Source organism: Triticum dicoccoides, chromosome 5A (genome assembly GCF_002162155.2).
Source record: "Triticum dicoccoides isolate Atlit2015 ecotype Zavitan chromosome 5A, WEW_v2.0, whole genome shotgun sequence".
Classification (NCBI taxonomy): domain Eukaryota; kingdom Viridiplantae; phylum Streptophyta; class Magnoliopsida; order Poales; family Poaceae; genus Triticum; species Triticum dicoccoides.
This window is the reverse complement of record NC_041388.1, coordinates 302,774,883-302,795,238: the sequence shown is the minus strand read 5'-3', so window position 1 is coordinate 302,795,238 and position 20,356 is coordinate 302,774,883.

Genomic DNA, 20,356 nt, shown 5'->3' with positions numbered 1-20,356 from the left:
CCTCCTATATATACCTACGTACCCCCAAACGATCAGATACTGAGCCAAAACCCTAATTCCACCACCACAACTTTCTGTATCCATGAGATCCCATCTTGGGGCCTGTTTCAGAGCTCCGTCGGAGGGGGCATCGATCACGGAGGGCTTCTACATCAACACCATAGCCTCTCTGATGAAGTGTGAGTAGTTTACTTCAGACCTTCGGGTCCATAGTTATTAGCTAGATGGCTTCTTCTCTCTTTTTGGATCTGAATACAAAGTTCTCCCCCTCTCTTGTGGAGATCTATTCGATGTAATCTTCTTTTGCGGTGTGTTTGTTGAGACCGATGAATTGTGGGTTTATGATCAAGTTTATCTATGAAGAATATTTGAATCTTCTCTGAATTCTTTTATGTATGATTGGTTATCTTTGCAAGTCTCTTCGAATTATCAGTTTGGTTCGGCTTACTAGATTGATCTTTCTTGCAATGGGAGAAGTGCTTCGCTTTGGGTTCAATCTTGCGTTGTCCTTTACCAGTGATAGTAGGGGCAGCAAGGCACGTATTGTATTGTTGCCATCGAGGATAACAAGATGGGGTTTTCATCATATTGCATGAGTTTATCCCTCTACATCATGTCATCTTGCTTAAAGCGTTACTCTGTTCTCTTGAACTTAATACTCTAGACGCATGCAGGAGTCGGTCTACTTGTCTCGGACGTGATGCCTATATACATGATCATACCTAGATATTCTCATAACTATGCTCAATTCTGTCAATTGCTCAACAGTAATTTGTTCATCCACCATAAAATACTTATGCTCTTGAGAGAAGCCACTAGTGAAACCTATGGCCCCCGGGTCTATCTTCATCATATTAATCTTCCATTACTTAGTTATTTTCATTGCCTTTTATTTTACTTTGCATCTTTATCATAAAAATACCAAAAATATTATCTTATCATATCTATCAGATCTCACTCTCGTAAGTGACCGTGTAGGGATTGACAACCCCTTATCGCGTTGGCTGCGAGGATTTATTTGTTTTGTGTAGGTGCGAGGGACTCGCGCGTAGCCTCCTACTGGATTGATACCTTGGTTCTCAAAAACTAAGGGAAATACTTACGCTATTTTGCTGCACCACCCTTTCCTCTTCAAGGGAAAACCAACGCAAGTGCTCAAGAGGTAGCAGCTGCCAGGCCATTGAGTTAAACCATTTTACAAAGCCTTATAGATTGGACCTCACATCAACCAATCGTCATTTTAACTATGACAAGTTCAAGGCCTTTATAAGATTGACTTGTCAAACGTTCGACGGGTCTACCAGGATTACCTGGGCGAAGTGGCTTACTTAAAAAGGCAGGATAACCTGGGGTTTTTGGTGAATACACCTGGCTTCCAAGCCTAGCTTTTATAGCCTATTACAAGGTTATATACTCTTTGTTCTTGTAGAAGCAAAGAGCCCCTTAGTAATATTTTGAGCTGTGCTCAATGGGTGCCTATGTTTGAGTTGTGCTTTGCAACCGACTCTCTTTGGCTCCTTTTGACCTTGGGTGGCAAGCCCCCAAGTTTTTTTATGTGTGGCTTATGAGCCGGATCAATGGGTAATTAGAACTCCGCTTTATAAACAGAAGCCCCCATGTAACCAAAAAACCTCTTAAGGAATAACAACAGAGGCCCCGCTTTAGCAGGGATGCCGGTTTATTATATTAATCATCATAATATATACATTGTAAATAATATGTACATAAGAGGAGCCTATGGCTCAGGTGTAGTAAGGCTGAAGATGAGCTATATTCCACGGCCGATGGGTCTCCTCCTCTGATTTACGTGAGTCTTTGTGCTTTTGAACATCGATAAGGTAGTATGGCCCGTTGTGCAGATTCTTGCTGACCACAAAAGGTCCTTCCCAAGGCGGGGATAACTTGTGCATATCAGTCTGATCCTGGATGAGCCGGAGCACCAGATCCCCTTCTTGAAATGTTCTGGTTTTAACCCGACAACTGTGATAATGATGCAGATCTTGCTGGTAAATCGCCGAACGCGCCGCTGCAATATCACGCTCCTCATCTAATAGGTCAAGTGCTTCCTGACGTGCCTTCTCATTGTCAGCTTCAACATAAGCCGCCACACAGGGTGAGTCATGACGGATGTCACTAGGGAGAACCGCCTCTGCTCCATAAACCATGAAGAAAGGTGTATAACCCGTAGATCTATTGGGCGTGGTATTGATGCTCCATAACACAGAAGGTAACTCCTCCACCCAACAACCCGGCGTCCGCTGTAAAGGAACCATAAGCCAGGGCCTGATGCCTCACAGGATTCCTTGATTGGCTCTCTTCGCTTGACCATTAGATTGGGGGTGAGCCACTGATGAAACGTCAAGCCGGATGTGCTCACGTTGACAAAATTCTTCCATAGCACCCTTGGACAGATTAGTACCATTATCAGTTATGATGCTGTGTGGAAAACCAAACCGGAAAATCACCTTGTTGATGAATTGAACTGCCGTGGCTGCATCACACTTACTGACTGGCTCTGCCTCCACCCACTTAGTGAACTTATCAACCGCCACCAGAAGGTGGGTCTTCTTATCCTTGGACCTCTTAAAGGGCCCAACCATATTGATCCCCCAAGTTGCAAACGTCCAAGTGATTGGAATCATCCTCAATTCTTGAGCCGGAACATGAGCGCGGCGCGAAAACTTCTGACAACCATCACACCTTTTTACCAAGTCCTCAGCATCAGCATGAGCCGTCAGCCAATAGAAGCCATGACAAAAAGCCTTAGCTACCAAGGATTTTGAACTGGCGTGGTGACCACAATCTCCTTCGTGGATCTCACACAAAATCTCACAGCCTTCTTCAGGAGATACACAACGCTGAAATGCCCCTGTTACACTGCAATGATGCAATTCCCCATTTACAATGGCCATTGACTTGGATCGCCGGATTATCTACCTGGCCAAAGTTTCATCCTCCGGTAATTCGCCCCGGTTCATATACACCAAATATGGGACCGTCCAATTCGGGATAACATGAAGAGCTGCCACTAACTGAGCCTCCGGGTCAGGAACAGCCAAATCCTCCTCTGTAGGTAGCTTGACCGATGGGTTATGCAAAACATCTAGAAAAAACATGGGTGGAACCGGTTTATGTTGGGAACCCAAACGGCTTAAAGCGTTCGCCGCTATGTTTTTTCGTTGGTCCACATGGTCAACCTGATAACCCTTGAAGTGACCAACAACAATATTTACTTCTCGATGATACGCTGCCATGAGTGGGTCCTTGGAATACCAAGTACCCGACACTTGCTGAGCCACCAGGTCTGAGTCACCAAAGCACTTAACCCGGCTTAGGTTCATCTCCTTAGCCATTCGAAGACCATGGAGTAAGGCCTCATATTCAGCTGCATTGTTAGTGCAAGGGAACATTAAACGGAGAACATAACAAAACTTATCACCTCGTGGGGAAGTTAACACGACTCCAGCCCCCGAGCCCTCCAATTGCCTGGACCCATCAAAATTAATAGTCCAATAAGTGTTATCTGGCTTTTCTTCTGGCACCTGTAATTCTATCCAACCATTGATGAAATCCACAAGCGCTTGGGACTTGATTGCTGTGCGAGGCATATACTTTAACCCGTGAGGTCCAAGCTCGATGGCCCATTTGGCGACCCGACCAGTTGCTTCCCTGTTCTGGATTATATCTCCCAAAGGGGCAGAACTAACCACAGTGATGGGATGACCTTGAAAATACTGCTTAAGCTTTCGGCTTGCCATGAAAACTCCATACACCAGTTTCTGCCAATGTGGGTACCTCTGTTTGGACTCAATAAACACCTCACTGATATAATAAACCGGCCGTTGAACCGGATACTCCTTTCCTAGCTTCCTTGTGCTCCACCACAATGGCCACACTAACAACCCGGGCATTACCAGCCACATATAACAACAACGGCTCTTTATCGACTGGAGCAGCAAGGATAGGTGGCTCAGCTAACTGCTTTTTCAAGTCCTCAAACGCCACATTAGCAACATCACTCCAGACAAAATTATCTATCTTTTTCATCATCTGATATAGAGGGATAGCTTTCTCTCCTAATTGGCTGATAAACCGGCTCAATGCTGCAATACGACCCGCCAGACGTTGAACATCGTTAATACATGCCGGTTTAGCCAGAGACGTAATAGCTTTGATATTTTCCGGATTAGCATCAATGCCCCTATTAGACACCAGAAAACCCAAGAGCTTGCCTGCCGGAACACCAAAAACACACTTGGCCGGATTAAGCATCATCTTATAAATCCGGAGATTATCAAAAGTTTCCTTCAAGTCAGCTATCAACATCTGCTCCTTTCTGGACTAGACCACAATATCATGCACATAAGCATGAACATTACGCCCAATCTGATTATGAAGACAATTCTGCACGCAGCGCTGGTAAGTCGCCTGGGCGCTCTTGAGCCCAAAAGGCATAGATACATAGCAGAAGGCTCCAAAGGGAGTTACAGAAGCTGTCTTCTCCTGGTCCTTAACTACCATTTTGATCTGATGATAACCAGAATAAGCATCCAGAAGCTCAGACGCTCATAACCCGCTGTAGCATCAATGATTTGATCAATACGAGGGAGAGCAAAGGGATCAGCTGGACAAGCCTTGTTCAAATCTGTGTAGTCCACACACATCCGCCAAGTGTCGTTCTTCTTAAGCACTAGCACCGGGTTAGCTAACCACTCAGGGTGAAAAACCTCCACGATAAACCCTGCTGCCAAAAGCCGGGCTACCTCCTCACCAATAGCCTTATGCCTTTCTTCATTGAAGCAGCAGAGAAACTGCCTGACCGGTTTAAACTTAGGATCAATATTAAGAGTGTGTTCAGCGAGTTCCCTCAGTAGACCTGGCATGTTAGAAGGTTTCCATGCAAAGATGTCCCGGTTCTCATGGATGAACTTGATGAGCGCGCTTTCCTATTTTGGATCCAGATCAGCACTGATGCTAAACTGCTTGGATGAATCGCCAAGAACAAAATCAACTAACTTGGTTTCCTTAGCCGATTTAAACTTCAATGCCGGATCATGCTCTGTAGTTGGTTTTTTCAAAGAAGTCATATCTGCCGGATAAAAATTATCCTTATAAAATTTCAACTCCTTTGTTACACAAACCGACTCAGCATAGGCCGCATCACCCTCTTCACATTCCAAAGCGATCTTACGGCTCCCATGTACCATGATGGTCCCCTTATGACCCGGCATCTTGAGCTATAGATACACATAACAGGGCCTTGCCATGAACTTAGCATAAGCCGGCCATCCAAACAGGGCATGATAAGGGCTCTTGATTTTCACTACTTCAAAAGTCAATGTCTCTGATCTTGAGTCATGATCATCTCCAAAAGAAACCTCTAGAGCTATCTTACCAACTGGGTACGCCGATTTACTAGGCACCACACCATGGAAAACAGTGTTCGACAATTTAAGATTTTTATCTGTCAACCCATGCGATGGAAGCTTTCATAATAAAGGATATTGATACTGCTCCCTCCATCCATGAGCACCTTGGTGAACTTATACCCCCTAACCTGAGGTGCCACCACCAATGCCAGATGACCCAGGTTATCAACCCGGGGTGGATGATCCTCTCGACTCCACAAAATGGGTTGTTCAGACCAGCACAGATAACGGGGCACTTCCAGTTCAACAGAGTTTACTGCCCTTTTATGAAGCTTCTGATCGCGCTTGCATAAGCTAGTGGTGAAGACATGATACTGCCCACTATTCAACTACTTCAGATTGCTCTGGTAACCCGATTGTTGTTGTTGCTGACTCCCCTGATGATTATAACCACCCTGGTTGCCCTGACTGCCTTGATTGGCATGTCCGCTTTGGTTGCCTTGAAATCCTGAACTAGAACTGCCTCCACCATAACCCGGCCCATGAGAACCGCATCCTGGACCGCTAGGTGGCCCATGATCGTATTGGAAAAGATCCGAGTTTTTGAACTCCCGCATAATAAAGCAATCCTTCCAAAGGTGCATGGCTGGTCTCTCTCGCGTCCCGTGCCTTGGACAAGGCTGGTTTAACAGGCACTCAAGATTGACACCTAATCCTCCACTCCACGGGGGCGGTTTACCCGTACGATGCTGATTATTATTCTGCGTGTTGGTGTTAGCCACAAAATCCAAACTATTATCTGCTTTGCGCTTATCGTTGTTCCCATGACCCGCCGGGTTATGCTGATGCCCCTTGTTACTGCCACTCTTCTTTCCCTTCCCCGGCTTTTCATCATTAGACTCGGGGTCCTTGGTACTATCAGAGTCGACATACTTAACTAGAGCTACCATAAGCGTTCCCATGTCATTGCAGTGACGCTTGAGCCGTCCCAATTTTAGTTTCAAAGGCGTGAACCGGATATCTCCCTCCAACGTTAAGACTGCTATATCAGCATTAATGCGGTCTGATGAACGCAAGATTTCCAAAACTTGGCGCACCCAATGGGTTGTCGATTCACCTTCTTCTTGGACACAGGCGGCTAGGTCCATAATTGACATGGGCTGCTCACACGTGTCCTTGAAATTATGGATAAACCAGGCCTTTAACGCAGCCCATGACCCAATGGAGTTAGCTGGCAAACTTTTCAGCCAAGTGCGAGCTGTTCCTTCCAACATCATGGTGAATTATTTAGCACAGGCCACATCATCCACATCCAGCATCTCCATTGCCATCTCATAGTTGTGTGGTGGACCCTCACAGCGGCCCACGCGTAATGGCCAGAAGCGTTCCTGAGATGCGACCCTATTGATCCCTGGGATGTCGATGCAGGCGCGCAGCTCAGCACCCTCGCCTGGGTGGTGAGCCACACTCTGTGTAGCTATCGCCACACATGGCTCTTGCGTCTTGTAGCTCTTGGGTGGTCTTGGTGATGAACTCCTAGGTGGTGGGCATTCCTTGCCCCATGCTCTCCTGAGGAACACGTGCCGCGAAGCACGCTTCCAAGTGGTGCCCAAGCGCCTCCCTCGTGATATTGGCAAGGTCTGAGGCCCTCCAGAAGAGAGCCCCGAGCCTTACCTGGGGAGGGCACCGGGCGCGCTTTCCTATGCGGTGGAGGGAGGCGCCCCTAGAGCGGGAGCCGATCCTGACGAGGCTCCTAATGCGACGCCATCTTCCTGGGGTCCTGCACGGCGCGGTAGCTTCTTCTTGGGGATGGTCTCTGGAGGGCCTTCACTTCTGCTGTCAGGATTGTCGATTGCCGCGGCTTGGAAGGCGCGCTCAAGGGAGCACTGTTGGGGAACGTAGCAGAAATTCAAAATTTTCCTACGTGTCACCAAGATCTATCTATGGAGAAACCAGCAACAAGGGGAAGGAGAGTGCATCTACATACCCTTGTAGATCGCTATGCGGAAGCGTTCAAGAGAACGGGTTGAAGGAGTCGTACTCGTCGTGATCCAAATCACCGGAGATCCTAGTGCCGAACGGACGGCACCTCCGCGTTCAACACACGTACAGCCCTGTGACGTCTCCCATGCCTTGATCCAGCAAGGAGAGAGGGAGAGGTTGAGGAAGACTCCATGCAGCAGCAACACAACGGCGTGGTGGTGGTGGAGGAGCGTGGCTATCCTGCAGGGCTTCGCCAAGCACCGCGTGAGAGGAGGAGGGAGAGGGGTAGGGCTGCGCCAGGGAGAGATCAAATCGTGTCTCTTGGGCAGCCCAAAACCCCCACTATTTATAGGAGAAGGGGAGGAGGGTGCGCCCCCTCTAGGGTTCCCACCCCTAGGGGGAGGCAGCCCTAGATGGGATGGAGGGGGGCTGCCAAAAGGGGGAGAAGGGGGCGCGCCCTAGGGTGGGCCTTAGGCCCATCTGCGCCTAGGGTTTCCCCCTTCTCCTCCTAGCTGCGCCTTGGGCCTTGTGGGAGGCGCACCAGCCCACTCAGGGGTTGGTTCCTTCCCACTCTTGGCCCATGCAAGCCTCTGGGGCTGGTGGCCCCACTTGGTGGACCCCCGGGACCCTCCCGGTGGTCCCGGTACGTACCCGATAAAACCCAAAACTTTTCCGGTGACCAAAACAGGACTTCCCATATATAAATATTTACCTCTAGACCATTCCGGAACTCCTCGTGACGTCCGGGATCTCATCCGGGACTCCGAACAACATTCAGTAACAACATACAAACTTCCTTTATAACCCTAGCGTCATCGAACCTTAAGTGTGTAGACCCTACGGGTTCGGGAACCATGCAGACATGACCGAGACGTTCTTCGGTCAATAACCAACAGCGGGATCTGGATACCCATGTTGGTTCCCACATGTTCCACGAAGATCTCATCGGATGAACCACGATGTCGAGGATTCGATCAATCCCGTATACAATTCCCTTTGTCTAGCGGTATTGTACTTGCCCGAGATTCGATCGTCGGTATCCTGATACCTTGTTCAATCTCGTTACCGGCAAGTCTCTTTTACTCGTTCCGTAACACATCATCCCGTGATCAACTCCTTGGTCACATTGTGCACATTATGATGATGTCCTACCGAGTGGGCCCAGAGATACCTCTCCATTTACACGGAGTGACAAATCCCAGTCTCGATTAGTGCCAACCAAACAGACACTTTCGGAGATACCTGTAGTGTACCTTTATAGCCACCCAGTTACATTGTGACGTTTGGAACACCCAAAGTATTCCTACGGTATCCGGGAGTTGCACAATCTCATGTTCTAAGGAAATGATACTTGACATTAGAAAAAGCTTTAGCATACGAACTACACGATCTTTGTGCTAGGCTTAGGATTGGGTCTTGTCCATCACATCATTCTCCCAATGATGTGATCCCGTTATCAACGACATCCAATGTCCATGGTCAGGAAACCGTAACCATCTATTGATCAACAAGCTAGTCAACTAGAGGCTTACTAGGGACATGGTGTTGTCTATGTATCCACACATGTATCTGAGTTTCCTATCAATACAATTCTAGCATGGATAATAAACGATTATCATGAACAAGGAAATATAATAATAACTAATTTATTATTGCCTCTAGGGCATATTTCCAACAGTCTCCCACTTGCACTAGAGTCAATAATCTAGTTCACATCGTCATGTGATTAACACTCACAGGTCACATCGCCATGTGACCAACATCCAAAGAGTTTACTAGTGTCACTAAACTAGTTCACATCATCATGTGATTAAGACTCAATGAGTTCTGGGTTTGATCATGTTTTGCTTGTGAGAGAGGTTTTAGTCAACGGGTCTGCAACATTCAGATCCGTATGTACTTTGCAAATCTATAGGTCATATTATAAATGCTGCTTCCACGCTCCACTTGGAGCTATTCCAAATGGTTGCTCCACTATACGTATCCGGTTTGTAACTCAGAGTCATTCAGATAGGTGTTAAAGCTTGCATCGATCTAACCCTTTACGCCAAACTCTTTATCACCTCCATAATCGAGAAACATGTCCTTATTACTCCAAGGACAATTTTTGACCGCTATATAGTGATCCACTCCTAGATCACCTTTGTACCCTCTTGCCAGACATGTGGCAAGGCACACATCAGGTGCAGTACTCAGCATGGCATACCGTATAGAGCCTATGACGAAAGCATAGGGGACGACATTCGTCCTTTCTCTTTCTTCTGCTTGGGATTTAAGTCTTAACTTCATACCTTACAACTCAGGCAAGAACTTCTTCTTTGACTGATCCATCTTGAACACCTTCAAGATCATGTCAAGGTATGTGCTCATTTGAAAGTACCATTAAGCGTTTTGATCTATCCTTATAGATCTTGATGCTCAATGTTCAAGTAGCTTAATCCAGGCTTTCCATTGAAAAACACTTTTCAAATAACTCTGCATGCTTTCTAGAAATTCTACATCATTTCCGATCAACAACATGTTAACAACACATACTCATCGGAAATTCTATAGTGCTCCCACTCACTTCTTTGGAAATACAAGTTTCTCATAAACTTTGTATAAACCCAAAATCTTTGATCATCTCATCAAAGCGTACATTCCAACACTGAGATGCTTACTCCAGTCCTTAGAAGGATTGCTGGAGCTTTGCATACTTATTAGCATCTTTCAGGATTAACAAAACCTTCCGGTTGTATCACAGACAACCTTTCCTCAAGAAAAATCATCGAGGAAACAATGTTTTGACATCCTATCTGCAAGATTTCATAAATAATGTAGTAACCGCTAATATAATTCCAACAGACTCTTAGCATCGCTACGAGTGAGAAAGTCTCATCGTAGTCAACTCCTTGAACTTGTCGGAGAACATCTTAACAACAAGTCAAGCTTTCTTAATGGTGATACTTACCATCATTGTCCATCTTCCTTTTAAAATCCATATGTACCTAACAGCCTTACGACCATCAAGTAGTTCTTCCAAAGTCTACACTTTGTTTTCATATATGGATCCTCTCTCGGATTATATGGCCTCGAGCCATTTATCGGAATCCGGGCCCACCATCGCTTCTCCATAGCTCGTAGGTTCATTGTTGTCTACCAACATGACTTCCAAGATAGGATTATGTACCACTCTGAAGTAGTACGCATCCTTGTCATCCTACGAGGTTTGGGAGTGACTTGATCCGAAGTCTCATGATCAATATCATAAGCTTCCACTTCAATTAGTGTAGGTGCCACAGGTACAACTCTTTGTGCCCTGCTATACACTAGTTGAAGTGACGGTTCAATAACCTCATCAAGTGTCCACCATCCTCCCACTCGATTCCTTCGAGATAAACTTTTCCTCGAGAGAGGACCCGATTCTAGAAACAATCCCTTATTGCTTTCAAATCTGAGACAGGAGGTATACCCAACTGTTTTGGGTGTCCTATGAAGATGCATTTATCCGCTTTGGGTTCGAGCTTATCAGCTTGAAACCTTTTTCACATAAGCGTTGCAGCCCCAAACTTTTAAGAAATGACAGCTTAGGTTTCTCTAAACCATAGTTCATACGGTGTCATCTCATCAGAATTACGTGGTGCCCTTTTGTGAATGTGGTTGTCTCTAATGCCTAACCCATAAACTATCGTGGTAATTCGATAAGAGACATCATGGTATGCATCATATCCAATAGGGTGCAGTTATGATGTTCGGACACACCATCACACTATGGTGTTCCAGGCTGTATTAGTTGTGAAACAATTTCCACAATTTCTTAATTCTGTGCCAAACTCGTAATTCAGATATTCATCTCTATGATCATATCATAGATCTTTTATCCTCTTGTCATGACGATCTTTCATCTTCACCCTGAAATTACTTGAACCTTTCAATAATTCAGACTCATGATTCATAAAGCAAATATACTCAACATCTACTCAAATCATCTGTGAAGTAAGAACATAACGATATCCACTACATGCCTCAGCACTCATTGGACTGCACACATCAAAATGTATTACTTCCAACAAGTTGCTTTCTAGTTCCATTTTACTGAAAACGAGGCTTTCGGTCATCTTGCCCATGTGGTATGATTTGCATGTCTCAATTGGTTCAAAAATCAAGTGAGTCCAAACGGTCCATTTGCATGGAGTTTCTTCATGCATATACACCAATAGACATGGTTTGCATATCTCAAACTTTTCAAAAACGAGTGAGCCCAAAGATCCATCAACATGGAGCTTCTTCATGCGTTTTATACCGATATGACTTATGTGGCAGTGCCACAAGTAGGTGGTACTATCATTACTATCTTATATCTTTTGGCATGAACATGTGTATCACTACGATCGAGATTCAGTAAACCATTCATTTTAGGTGCAAGACCATTGAAGGTATTATTCAAATAAATAGAGTAACCATTATTCTCCTTAAATGAATAACCGTATTGCGATAGACATAATCCAATCATGTCTATGCTCAACGCAAACACCAATCTTGATGGTAGAGGGAGCGTATGATATTTGATCAACCTTGGAAATACTTCCAACACATATCGTCATCTAACCTTTTAGCTAGTCTCCGTTTATTCCGTAGCTTTTGTTTCGAGTTACTAACACTTAGTAACCGAACCGGTATCTAATACCCTGGTGCTACTAGGAGTACTAGTAAAGTACACATTAACATAATGTATATCCAATATACTTCTATCGACAGCCTTCTCATCTACCAAGTATCTAGGGTAATTCTGCTCCAGTGGCTGTTCCCCTTATTACAGAAGCACTTAGTCTCGGGTTTGGGTTCAACCTTGGGTTTCTTCACTAGAGCAGTAGCTGATTTGCTGTTTCATGAAGCATCCATTTTTGCCCTTGCCCTTCTTGAAACTAGTGGTTTCACCAACCATCAACAATTGATGCTCCTTCTTGATTTCTACATTTGTGGTGTCAAACATCGCGAATATCTCAAGGATCATCGTATATGTCCCTGATACATTATAGTTCATCACGAAGCTCTAGCAGCTTGGTGGTAATGACTTCGGAGAAACATCAATATCTCATCTGGAAGATCAACTCCCACTCGATTCAAATGATTGTTGTACTCAGACAATCTGAGCACAAGTTCAACAATTGAGCTTTTCTCCTTAGTTTGTAGGCTAAGAAAATCGTCGGAGGTCTTATACCTCTTGATGTGGGCACAAGCATGAAATCCCAATTTCAGCCCTCGAAACATCTCATATGTTTTGCGACATTTCAAAACGTCTTCGGTGCCTCAACTCTAAACCGTTTAACTGAACTATCACATAGTTATCAAAATGTGTATGTCAGATGTTCGCAACATCCACAGACGACGTTCGAGGTTCAGCACACTGAGCGGTGCATTAAGGACATAAGCCTTCTATGAAGCAATGAGGACAATCCTCAGTTTACGGACCTAGTCCGCATAATTGCTACTATCAACTTTCAACTAAATTTTCTCTAGGAACATATCTAAACAGTAGAACTAAAGCGCGAGCCACGACATAATTTGCGAAGACCTTTTGACTATGTTCAGGATAATTAAGTTCATCTTATGAACTCCCACTCAGATAGACATCCCTCTAGTCATCTAAGTGATTACATGATCTGAGTCAACTATGCCGTGTCCGATCATCACGTGAGACGGACTAGTCATCATCGGTGAACATCTTCATGTTGATCGTATCTACCATACGACTCATGCTCGACCTTTCGGTCTCTTGTGTTCCGAGGCCATGTCTGTACATGCTAGGCTCGTCAAGTCAACCTAAGTGTTTCGCGTGTGTAAATTTGTCTTACACCCGTTGTATGTGAACATTAGAATCTATCACACCCGATCATCACGTGGTGCTTCAAAACAACGAACTGTCGCAACGGTGCACAGTTAGGGGGAACACTTTCTTGAAATTATTATGAGGGATCATCTTATTTACTACCGTCGTTCTAAGTAAACAAGATGCAAAAACATGATAAACATCACATGCAATCAAATAATAGTGACATGATATGGCCAATATCATATAGCTCCTTTGATCTCCATCTTGGGGCTCCATGATCATCTTATCACCGGCATGACACCATGATCTCCATCATCGTGTCTCCATGAAGTTGCTCGCCAACTATTACTTCTACTACTATGGCTACCGGTTAGCAATAAAGTAAAGTAATTACATGGCGTTGTTCAATGACACGCAGGTCATACAATAAATAAAGACAACTCCTATGGCTCCTGCCGGTTGTCATACTCATCGACATGCAAGTCGTGATTCCTATTACAAGAACATGATCAATCTCATACATCACATATATCATTCATCACATCCTTTTGGCCATATCACATCACATAGCATACCCTGCAAAAACAAGTTAGACGTCCTCTACTTGTTGTTTGCATGTTTTACGTGGCTGCTATGGGTTTCTAGCAAGAACGTTTCTTCCCTACGCAAAAACCACAACGTGATATGCCAATAGCTATTTACCCTTAGGACCCTTTTCATCGAATCCGATCCGACTAAAGTGGGAGAGACAGACACCCGCTAGCCACCTTATGCAACTAGTGCATGTCAGTCGGTGGAACCAGTCTCACGTAAGAGTACGTGTAAGGTCGGTCCGGGCCGCTTCACCCCACAATGCCGCCGAATCAAGATTGGGCTAGTAACGGTAAGCATATTGAACAAAATCAACGCCCACAACTACTTTGTGTTCTACTCGTGCATAGAATCTACGCAATAGACCTAGCTCTGATACCACTGTTAGGGAACGTAGTAGAAATTCAAAATTTTCCTACGTGTCACCAAGATCTATCTATGGAGAACCCAGCAACGAGGGGAAGGAGAGTGCATCTACATACCCTTGTAGATTGCTATGCGGAAGCGTTCAACAGAACGGGTTGAAGGAGTCATACTCGTCGTGATCCAAATCACCGGAGATCCTAGTGCCGAACGGACGACACCTCCGTGTTCAACACACGTACAGCCCGGTGATGTCTCCCATGCCTTGATCCAGCAAGGAGAGAGGGAGAGGTTGAGGAAGACTCCATCTAGCAGCAGCACAATGGCGTGGTGGTGGTGGAGGAGCGTGGCTATCCTGTAGGGCTTCGCCAAGCACCGCGTGAGAGGAGGAGGGAGAGGGGTAGGGCTGCGCCAGGGAGAGATCAAATCGTGTGTCTTGGGCAGCCCAAAACCCCCACTATTTATAGGAGAAGGGGAGGAGGGTGCGCCCCCTCTAGGGTTCCCACCCGTAGGGGGCGGCAGCCCTAGATGGGATGGAGGGGGGCGGCCAAGAGGGAGAGAAGGGGGCGCGCCCTAGGGTGGGCCTTAGGCCCATCTGCGCCTAGGGTTTCCCCCTTCTCCTCCTAGGGCCTTGTGGGAGGCGCACCAGCCCACTCAGGGGCTGGTCCCTTCCCACTCTTGGCCCATGCAAGCCTCCGGGGCTGGTGGCCCCACTTGGTGGACCACCGGGACCCTCCCAGTGGTCCCGGTACGTTACAAATAAAACCCGAAACTTTTCCGGTGACCAAAACATGACTTCCCATATATAAATCTTTACCTCCGGACCATTCCGGAACTCCTCGTGACATCCAGGATCTCATCCGGGACTCCGAACAACATTCGGTAACCACATACAAACTTCCTTTATAACGTTAGCGTCATCGAACCTTAAGTGTGTAGACCCTACGGGTTCGGGAATCATGCAGACATGACCGAGACGTTCTCTGGTCAATAACCAACAGCGGGATCTGGATACCCATGTTGGTTCCCACATGTTCCACGATGATCTCATCGGATGAACCACGATGTCGAGGATTCGATCAATCACGTATACAATTCCCTTTGTCTAGCGGTATTGTACTTGCTCGAGATTCGATCGTCAGTATCCCGATACCTTGTTCAATCTCATTACCGGCAAGTCTCTTTTACTCGTTCCGTAACACATCATCCCGTGATCAACTCCTTGGTCACATTGTGCACATTATGATGATGTCCTACCGAGTGGGCCCAGAGATACCTCTCCGTTTACACGGAGTGACAAATCCCAGTCTCAATTTGTGCCAACCCAACAGACACTTTCGAAGATACCTGTAGTGTACCTTTATAGCCACCCAGTTACGTTGTGACGTTTGGCACACCCAAAGTATTCCTACGGTATCCGGGAGTTGCACAATCTCATGGTATAAGGAAATGATACTTGACATTAGAAAAAGCTTTAGCATACGAACTACACGATCTTTGTGCTAGGCTTAGGATTGGGTCTTGTCCATCACATCATTCTCCCAATGATGTGATCCCGTTATCAACGACATCCAATGTCCATGGTCAGGAAACCGTAACCATCTATTGATCAACGAGCTAGTCAACTAGAGGCTTACTAGGGACATGGTGTTGTCTATGTATCCACACATGTATCTGAGTTTCCTATCAATACAATTCTAGCATGGATAATAAATGATTATCATGAACAAGGAAATATAATAATAACTAATTTATTATTGCCTCTAGGGCATATTTCCAACAAGCACACCGCATCCCTTTCTTCACATAGGACCGTGATGATCCCCCCTCTTCCTGGCATCTTGAGGACGTTGTAGCCATGGTGAGTGACTGCCATGAACTTGGCCAGGGTTGGGTACCCAAGGATGGCGTTGTACGGCAGGTGGATGTGTGCGACGTCGAAGTCGATGAGCTCAGTGCAGTAATTCTTGCGCTCCCCGAAGGTGACAGGCAGGCAGACTTGCCCTATTGGTGTGGTGGAACCGTCAGTCACTCCCAAGAAAGGCTTGGTTGGCTGGAGCTGCTCATAGGGCACTTGTAGGCTGTCGAATGTGTCGGCGGATAGGACGTTGAGCCCTGCATCGCCGTCTATGAGAGTCTTGGTGACTTGCACATTGCTGATGACTCGGGAGCATAGCATATGGAGTGTGCTAGCGGTGGCTGTGCACTTGAGCTGGTCGGCCGAGCTGAAGGTGATGGCACATTGGGACCAGCAGAGCGGGCGCGTGGCCTCGAGCTTGGGGAGCGCCGCGTTCACCTCACGAGTGAACTATTTGAAGATGCACTGAGAGGCTGGGGCCTGAGCGCTGCCCAAGATGCAAGCGATTGCGCGCGGCTCCTAGAAGCCCCCAGCCCCCTCGTCCTGGTGGTGGTCGTCGTTCCTCCTTGGCGGCGGCAATGGGGGAAGACCAGCGTTGCCCTGGGGGCGATCCTCACAAGGCGGGTCCCTCCAGGCGCCCTTGCAAGGTTGGTCCTGCCAGCGGTCCTCATGAGGCCGGTCACGCCACTCCTAGCGCGGGCCATGGTCATCCCAGCGTCCGCCTCTGCATCCTCCTCCATGGCCGTAGCCCCAGTCGTTGCGCTCGGGGCGTCGGCCGGAGCGTCCTTCCCAAATGGCTCTGAGCTCTTGACAGTTGCTGGTGTTGTGGGTGTTCAGGTTGTGGAAGGCACAGAATGGGCGGCCATTCTTGGATGACTCGGGCTGATCTCTACCTCGCTTGGTGTCGGGCTCTGCTACGAGCACTACTGCCTCCTTGCGCTTCACGTCCTTGGCCTTCTTTTCCTACACTCCTACAACTATCAGCTCAAGGAGAGAGAGGCGCCCCTCCTCAGCTCTTGCGCACCTGGTCGCCAGGTTGAACAGGTCCTTAGATGTGCAAAGCTCCTCATGGATTGCCAGCTCTTCCTTCATCTTGATGTCGCGGACGCCATCGGAAAACACGGAGATGATGGCCTCGTCTGTGACCTTGGGGATCTTGAGGCGGGTGCTGTTGAAGCGCTGGATGTACTTCTGAAGGGTCTCTCCTGGCTATTGCTTGATGCGGCGTAGGTCGCCCGCAACATGTGGGTGGTCACGAGTGCCCTGGAAGTTGGCTACGAAGCGGTCGCGCATCTCGTCCCAGGAGGAGATCGAGCCGTGCTGCAGGTTCAGGAGCCAGGAGCGGGCCCCATCCTTGAGAGCCATGGGAAACCAGTTCGCCATGACTTTTTCGTCGCCGTTGGCCGATTCGATGCTCAACTCATAGAGTTGTAGGAACTCCGCGGGGTCGGCGGTGCCGTCGTACCGAGGAGGCAGATCTGGCTTGAACTTGCGTGGCCAGGCAACGCTGCGTAGCTCAGGGGTGAAGGCGCGGTAGCCTGTCGTGCTTGTCGAGGCCCGCTTCGGGGGCGGATCTTGGTCTTGGCGAGGTTTGCACTCTGCCACTGCAGGTAGCGCGCGGTCTTGACGAGGTGGCGCGGGGAGCACTGGTGCAGCTTCTCGCGGTCGCAGGATTTCTTGGCAGCTCCTTCCTTCACGCACGGGCGCAGGGCACGGCAGATCGCGCCGCGGAGGCGCGCTCCTTGGCGCCAAGGCACCGTCTTGGGGTCGAGGTGGTGGAGGCGCGCCACGAGCCCCATTGCCCGCGGCCTGCTGAGGGGGAGGCAGAGAGTGAGACGGCGCCAGAGAGCCCCCCGCGGCACGGACGAGCTCGGCGACGCGGTCGAGCCATTCCTCATAGACGTTGTCGACCGGGCGGTAACGCAGGAGCTTGCTCGCCGCGATGAGCGCAGCCCACGTCTCCAGGGGAGCACGGTGCGCGTGGGACAAAGAGCCAACAGGAGTGAGTGATGGAGTAGCGGTGCGGCCGTCCTGCCGACCGAAGGATGTTGCGAGGACGCCTGCTACTCGTTTCCCATCGGGCCGGTGGCAGCGTTGGCGGCGGGGGACAGAGAACGACGAGGTGGCCCGCTGACGGGAGCCGTCTGAGGGACGCAGGCGGCGAGGGTGGCCCGACACTCAGCTCGAGCGCGGCGAGCATCCGACATGGAGACGACGGATCGACGGAGCGACGAACTGATGGAAGGGAAGCTACGCCGCACCCCTACCTAGCGCGCCAAATGTCGGGGTATGGGGTCCCGGCAAACCCTTAAGGTTCGAACACTGGGGTGCGCGTGAAGTCTTTCCCTTCAACCGATCTACGCTCTAGCTTGCTAGGATCTCGCGGACGAACTCGACGAACTCACAACACAGGTGCACAGATGGTTTATACCGGTTCGGGCCACCGTTGTGGTGTAATACCCTACTCTAGTGTGGTGGTGGTGGATTGCCTCTTGGGCTGATGATGAACAATACAAGGGCAGAACGGCCTCCTGAGGTTAAGGCGTTCTTGTTCTCGGTGAGCTTGTGTGTGAGGGGGTGGTCTCTCTCAAACTAAGTTCAGTTCATCCTCTCTCTCCCACGATGACCTCCGTCTTGCAGTCCATGGTCCTGGTCTTGTTGCACCGAAATGGCAACCTTTGCCTGATGCCTCGGTACTCCACGGTTGCGCTTGCCCCCTTTGCAACAAAGAGGAAACAAGGACGCTGTGCGCGCTGGCGCCCGCCTGGTGTCGATCATCACGGCTCATGTCACGAGAGCCTCGTGAGGTTCGCCTCGCCTTGATATCTATTCTCCTCGTGAGCTTGCCTAACTAGGCCACTCCAGAGGAGGTCTTGCGTTGTCCGCCTCGCGAGGCTCGGCCCCTCGCGAGGGTCTTGGGTGCTTTGTTGGTGAAGGTGGGCCGTATGGCCTGCTGGTTCAGCCACGCCGTGGGCCGCAGGCAGGCAAGTCTGGGGACCCCCGTTCCCAGAACACTGAAATTAGCCCCTGGGCCCAAGGTGCACGCGGGCTTGGCTTCACGGTGAAGCCAAGAGTCAAGCTCGAAGCGCCGCGGGCCCCAAAAGCCTGCGGCCTCGGTTGACAAAAGTAGTCTTCGCCTGCACAAAGTTCCGGTGGTGACGCTGTTCTAGGCTCCACGATGACCTCCGTCTTGCAGTCCATGGTCTTGGTCTTGTTGCACCGAAATGGAAACCTTTGCCTGATGCCTCGGTACTCCGTGGATGCGCTTGCCCCCTTTGCACCAAAGAGGAAACAAGGACGTTGTGCGCGCTGGCGCCCGCCTGGTGTCGATCGTCACGGCTCACGTCACGAGAGCCTCGTGAGGTTCGCCTCGCCTTGATATCTCCGCTCCTCGTGAGCTTGCCTAGTTAGGCCACTCCAGAGGAGGTCTTGCGTCGTCCGCCTCGCGAGGGTCTTGGGAGCTTTGTTGGTGAAGATGGGCCATACGGCCTACTGGTTCAGCCACACCGCGGGCCGCAGGCAGGCAAGTCTGGGGACCCCCGTTCCCAGAACGCCGACAGGTTCGGTAGGAACTTGATTAGAAGTTTCATGATCATCGTCATTAGCTTCCTCACTGGTGTAGGAATCACTGGAACTGATTTCAGTGATGAACTACTTTCCAATAAGTGAGTAGGTACAATTACCCCATCAAGTTCTACTTTCCTCCCACTCACTTCTTTCGAGAGAAACTCCTTATCTCGAAAGGATCCATTCTTTGCAACGAATATCTTGCCTTCGGGTTTGTGATAGAAGGTGTACCCAACAGTCTCCTTTGGGTACCCTATGAAGACACATTTCTCTGATTTGGGTTTGAGCTTATCATGTTGAAGCTTTTTCACATAGGCATCGCAACCCCAAACTTTAAGAAACGACAACTTGGGTTTCTTGCCAAACCACAGTTCATAAGGTGTCGTCTCAATAGATTTAGATGGTGCCCTAATTAACGTGAATGTAGTCGTCTCTAAAGCATAACCCCAAAACAATAGCGGTAAATCAGTAAGAGACATCATAGATCGCACCATATCCAGTAAAGTACGATTACGACGTTCGGACACACCATTACGCTGTGGTGTTCCGGGTGGCATGAGTTGCGAAACTATTCCGCATTGTTTCAAATGAACACCAAACTCATAACTCAAATATTCTCCTCCACGATCAGATCGTAGAAACTTTATTTTCTTGTTACGATGATTTTCCACTTCACTCTAGAATTCTTTGAATTTTTCAAATGTTTCAGACTTATGTTTTATTAAGTAGATATACCCATATCTTCTCAAATCATCTGTGAATGTGAGAAAATAACGATATCCGCCGTGAGCTTCAATGTTCATTGGACCACAT